General features: G+C 35.0%; 1 non-coding gene across 1 annotated transcript; it reads left to right on the forward strand.

Annotated features, from left to right (window-relative positions):
• Positions 1-5,567: 5,567 nt before the first annotated feature.
• Positions 5,568-5,674, forward strand: LOC111552502. The gene has a single exon (XR_002734655.1). It is a non-coding gene; the product is annotated as a U6 spliceosomal RNA (small nuclear RNA).
• The last annotated feature ends 809 nt before the right edge of the window (positions 5,675-6,483 follow it).

Consider the following 6,483-nt stretch of genomic DNA (forward strand, 5'->3'; position numbering starts at 1 on the left):
TACAAAATGTCACTAGTCTGCCATCTTGAAGCCTCTCCCTGAGAGTTAAATATTAACTTGTATCAAGAATATTTACTTGTATCTAGAAGCTGTACTTTTGACAGAATTAAAAATTTTTTACCTGCAATATTGAGGGTATTAGCTATTAGAAGAACTTCATTGAAAAAATATTTTTAATTTATGCTAAGAAAAAAGCTTACTTTCTTTCCTGTTTATTAATGTATTTAAGGTAACAATCAGAAGTTTTATTACTTCTTAGTCATAATGTGCTATGAACCCATTTGTAATTGTTGGGCTTTATGGTGAATCTGGATTCAAGTGCTAAGATGGGGTTTTGTCATACTCCTGTTGGTAGTATATCTAAATTTAGAAGACTTGAATATTGACCTAGGAGCTAGGTCTGATTTTTTTTATGAGGATTCTTTTTATGATAGGAGGTAACTTTATACAACTGATAAGCTTTTGCATTTAGTTCTTTTCTTTCTAGATGACTACTGCTATGCTTTACCTTATTTTAAAGAGAATTTTCAGCTTGTATTGAATATAAAAATTAGAAGGTGATTGTTCCATTTAAAATGAGTATTTTTTCCCACAAAGGAATTATCCTGATCATTATCAAAGGAATAAGCATTCCTTGCTTCTATATTCAACAAAAATTTGTCTTATAAAATATAGAATTAGCTTAAAGTAGTCTTGTCACTTCCATCTCAGAGAAGACAGTCTTTGTCCTTTGAAAGACCTCCAGTGTGGTTTTACTGACTGCATTCAGCTGAGTAGTCATCCTTTGTCAGGGGAGAAAGAATAATTGGATATTTTATCTTATGGGGTTTGATAATAATTCCTCTTGCTCAAGTATGTTGAATTCTGGGAAGAGAGAATTCAAATTAAACAACTTTGGAGTCTTCTGAAATGGAAGGAACAAATATCCTAACTTTTTCCCTAGTACTTATGCCTAGGGACATGAGCCAGGTTCCATCCCATGTCCCTGACAAAGGCCCAGGGGCAGAGAGAGTAGCCATGAGTTTCCAGAAATAAAATCCTTTTGAAGAAAAGAATATCTATGTTGGCAATTTAGGATCACATGGGTCCATTAGGAAGACTGATTTCAATCATTATGCTTAAAATTTACAACTTGCCTTTTAAAAATATTTGGATCATAGCAATCAATATTTTAAAGTAAATTCTAAATGGCCATTGAGCTAGGTTTACAGTGTCTAAAATAGCTAACATAGTGCCCAAGCATATGTAAATACTAAAAGTTTTGTGTTTTTATATGAAGTAATAAAGGCAAATTATGAAATCTAGACTATTAGACACTATGAAGACGTAAACTCCCCTATTGCTGTGGCGAGTTGTATTAGATGGTGTGCAGACAAACTAGGTGATAAAGACTCTCTCCTTAACCTACCTTTAGTCAGACTCCTCTGAACTTTCTTCTTAACTAGGCCTTATAGGGTGTCCATTTTCATCTTTGCATTGCCCAGTTCTAGCAAGAATGTTGCTAAGTCATTTTAGCCATAATTGTCTATCCTCAATATCTGATCAACTTCCTCATTCCCCACACTTAATATCTTATCACCCAGGCCTACCTTCAGCAAGAATCTTGTCAAGTAGGTTTAGCCAAAAAATACTCCTGGCCTGTGCTATTTTCTCATAGTAATTTTCTGTCCACTGATCCTCAGCCTGCTCCTTGACTATAAAGCCCCACTTGTCTTTGCTGTGTTTGGAATGGAGCCTAGTTCTTTGCTAAGGTCTCCCTCACCCCATTGCAGTTGTTTCTGAATGCAGCCGTTAACTACTCTCCAGCTCGTTTCCTCTGACACGGGTAACCTTGAGAATAACTCAATACATGTTTGTCAAATATCATTTCATTGTGTCTTTAATCCATAGAATTAAGTATTGTTAGTAAGCCAGTTTGAATCCTGCCTTATCACGTTGTACTTACAGGGCTGTATTTGCTTTTGATAATGGTCATGGACCATGCATTAAGTATTAGGGAAGGAAGAAATGTGAAGTTGAGAAAGAATATAAGACAATTTAATTCCTTGAATAAACACCATTTGGAAATTGGTAAATAAACCATTAGTTATTGCTTAAATCAAGTCATGACAAAGCATAGCAGTTTGGATGTGTTTCCTATCCATCTGCTTCCTGATAGCTGGGTTTGACTCAGATCAAAGGCTTGGCTGGCCTCATAGCTTCCTCTGCCTTAGTACAGAACAAAAAATCCAAGGGAGGTCAGTAAGGGTCAGGAATTGTCCTAGCTCAAAACTCTGGGTAAAGAGATGTTCAAGAATCTTTCTCTTTCCATGTCTGATTATAGATCAGGATGTACAATGAAAGAGCAATGAAAATTCTCAGTACGCAGTAGTGATTGGCAAGTTAGCAGAGTTCAAAATCCAACTGTACAATATTCTTGCCAAACCATATTTCCACTGGCTGTCATTATCAGGCCTTGATTCTTGGAGGTGGTCTGGTGGAGTCAGAGGAGCAAAGGCCTTGGAGCAGACACCTGTGGTCCCTCATACCAATTCTGTTGCCCATTAACCAGAATATAACGCATATAATGTGCTCCTCTGTGCTTCAGTTTTCTCATCTGCAGACAGTGTACTATGTGAAAGGTGCCCAGAACAGGGCCCTTTTATACACTCAGCAGATGTAATTGAGCACTTAACTAATGTGCCACACATGAAGCTAGGCACTGTGATACTGCAGTGGAGCTTAGAGTCTGGCTGGAAATAGGAAAAAAAAAGTAAACGTACAAATATCACAATCATTAATTTTTAATAGCTATACATTAAAAGAAAAACACAAGGTCTTGAGATAAATGGCAACTATAAAGCCTTATGTCAGGTGGGATGATTAGATTAGTCATCTTTTAAGTCAAGACCTAACAGATTAGAAACAGCTTTTCCCCTTTAACCTCTGTCTTTGGCCCCTTAAAAAATTAGTGTTCTTTACCAGGAAAACATAATCTTCAAGGCCTGAGAGTATGTCAAAAAGTGAGGGTGTTAGGGTCGGATTAGGTGTGACACTGAAGGTTATGAAAATGAGTTAGGATTTTTATGAAAATTAGGTGGAGAATGAATTGACACATGGTTAGCATCAAATATATGGTAACTATTATTATTGTTATTAATATTATTATTCCGATCTGACTTTTTTGTGTTCTCAGTCATGGTTTACAGAAGAAAAAGAGGAAAATAAGTACATTGTAGGCAACACACACACACACACACACACACACACACACACACACACATGAAATTTCATCAAATAGCAATAGTCCCATTAATGTTTTTGGCAACAATTTAGTTAGCTGTTTTCTTCAATTAAAACTCGAACTGGTATGTAACAAAATAATGCCTCCATAGAGGTTATTTAAATTTTATTACACAGTTACCAGCCTGGCACTTCTTTAAGATAAAGGCGCCCTTTTAAAATGTTGCTTACATCTACTTAGGGAAATGCAATTGTTATTGAAGTTGAAGTACAATTAGGTCAATCTCTCTATAGATAATGCATATAACTAAAAGTCTCCAGGCCTAAAGCAAAAAAATACATATATTCATAATGTGACAATTATCAAAATTAGGCTTAAAGATTAAGGTAAGAATATGTGAAACATTCAATGGAATGGTCAGGATATTAGAAAAAGTAGATGTGTGTATATATGTATACACACATACATACATATACACTTATACATATATACACATATATGTGATATGTATATGTAATATATGTATTATATGTGTGTTATATGTAATATATGTATTATATATGTTATATGTATATAAGTATGCATATGTGTATGTGTATGTATATGTATATATGTATCTATGTGTGTGTGTGTATATATGTAAACATTTCCAGAACACAGCCTAAGGAAGTTGCTAACACATCATTTTCCTGTGCAAATTTTTATTGGAGATATATATATATATATATATATATGGCTCTCAACCTTCAATACAGAGGTAGAAGAAATACTATGTTTCAAAAAAGTTTAAGGCTAACTCCATTCCTTTCCTCTATTTCAATCACTCGATTTTAAATGAAAAGTAACAGAAATACATTTATTTTAAACTCTTTGTGAGTTATCTGTAAAATTGGTCTGTTTTAGTATGTGTGTTGGAGGGGACAAAGTGGGGAAAGGGAGGGGCAAGAGAGTGTACCAGGAAAGAACTGCAATGTAAATGAGGTAACAAGTCTTGTTAAATGTACATGTCCATCCACAGCTCCCTAAGTAACAAGACCTTTCAAGCAACCTTCTAGAGGAGGACTGCAGGAATAATGAAAAACTTTGAATAGTTACAAAAAATCCCAGCAATTAGTTTTGGCTTTCTGAAGGTCTGTGAGTTGCCCATATTGATTTCCGTGTATCAAACAATTAATAAGAAAAAAAAATAGCAGGATATTGAGGACTACATAGTCAAGACAACAGGAAACTACATCCAAGGGTCTCGATCAGTGCACCAGGATTAGAAAATTTCCTAAAGACTTCAACTCAAAAAAGACATGTTATTTTTCTTTTTAAGATCCATTTAAGGCTGATGTATTATAAAATTTTGCCTTTTCTGTATTGTTTCATTCTCAAGGACCTGACTTTGTGGTCAGGGTCATATAACGGAAATTTGCAAAACTTGGCATCATGCTGCTGTGAGAATGTAAAAAAAAAATGCTTTACTGTAGCAATCTATCAGGAAAATTTATTCACATTTGATTCTCCTGTAGTGTGTAGGGACCTTGAGAATTTAAGTGTGACTCTTTTGTTAATCACTAGTGTCTCCTTGGCTTTGTTTCTTTAGTCCACTCTTAATGGGTTGTTGATGAGAAGTCCCTAAGCAAAATATAGACTGAGTCAGAATATGCTTCTGACATGTAGTACTTTCAAATGAAGGATCACTTTCAACAAAGGTCCCTAAATGGAAAACTGCAGTGATGAAGTTGCAGACAGTGACCTTTCTAAAACCCAAATCTGATTATGTTATTTCCCTACTTAAAAGTTATTGGGAGCTCCTCATTGCACTTTGAATGATGTCCAGATTCCTTAATATAGTTTATAAGGCCTTGCATGCCCTATGCTTCTTTTCCAACTCATCTCTTACCATTCAATCCTAGAGCTCTTTCTCTCAGAAACAACTGTCCTGCTCTTCTTGTACACATTGGCCTCACCCCCTCCAAGCTACTGCATGTTTGTTATCCAGAGTCCTCTTTTCCCTTCTTCATGCCTGGATCAGCCCTACCTTTGTCCCAGATACAGGTCACATGTTTCTTCCTATGTGATACTTTCCTTGATTCTCCAGGGTGAATAGGCATGTTTCCTATTTGCTTTAAGGCCTGATATTTTCCACATCCCAACACTTTTCACACTGCATTGCGCATAGCTCTTTATTGCTCTGTGACCTGTTAACTCTAATGGGGTGGGGATTCTGTCTCATTCACTTTGGTATCACTATGTCTAGCACAGATTAGTGCCTTGTGAATGTTGCTTGAATGAGTGAATACGTAAATGAAATGATCCATCCTTGTGAAATTCTACCAAGTTTAAAATATATATACTTTTGCTTGCCTTGGTAGCACATATACTAAAACTGGAATGATACAGAGAAGATTAGCATGGCCCCTGAACAAGGATGACATTCAAATTCATGAAGATTCCATTTTTTAAATAAATTCTGGAGATCTATTGTATAGCATGGTAACTATAATTAGCATTAATGTATTAATTATATACTTGAAAATTGGTAACAGAGTAGATATTAAGTGGTCTCACTACAAAAAATTGATAAGTATGAGAGAAAATGAATATATTCACTTATTTTAAGCATTTCACAATGTATACATAAATCAATATATCACTTTGTATATGTAAATATATACAATCCTCATTTGTCAATTATACCTCTGTAAAGCTGTGGGGGAGGGGAAGGAAAAAACAAATAACAAGGCAAAAATATAAATATATGTAATACACACAAGCTTATACTTAAAACATAAGATAATCAGTTAATTATTTTCTTTATTTCCTTTTCCTAACATTTTTAACCTCAGCTTATCTATCAACAACTTGCTGTTTGTCATTCAGAGACATAGTTTAGAATGTCCTAATTTTAATTTGTACAATTTTCCTTCTGAGTATGAATTCTTGTTAGTCAATAGATGTGTCTTTCTTGGCTTTACCAAATTTCTTGAAAGGATGTCATTTGCAAGCTTCATTTTTCTCAGCTGTGTGACTTTTACTGCCTGATCTAACATCCATCAAAAGAACTTTCTTAATATTTAACATGAGATTCTCTTCGACAACTCTAAAGACCTGTTCTCAGTCCTGATCCAACTCCATCTGTGTATTCTGGAACAAACAAACCCTGCATTTACTTGAAGGACCAAATAATGATAGCACAAACTCCCACTGCCCTGGTTGTCAGAAAATCATCAACTTCAATGTGTTTACAATTATTCATGGGTGTCCTCAAAGGA

This window comes from Piliocolobus tephrosceles, chromosome 8 (assembly GCF_002776525.5).
Source record: "Piliocolobus tephrosceles isolate RC106 chromosome 8, ASM277652v3, whole genome shotgun sequence".
In the NCBI taxonomy this organism is placed as follows: domain Eukaryota; kingdom Metazoa; phylum Chordata; class Mammalia; order Primates; family Cercopithecidae; genus Piliocolobus; species Piliocolobus tephrosceles.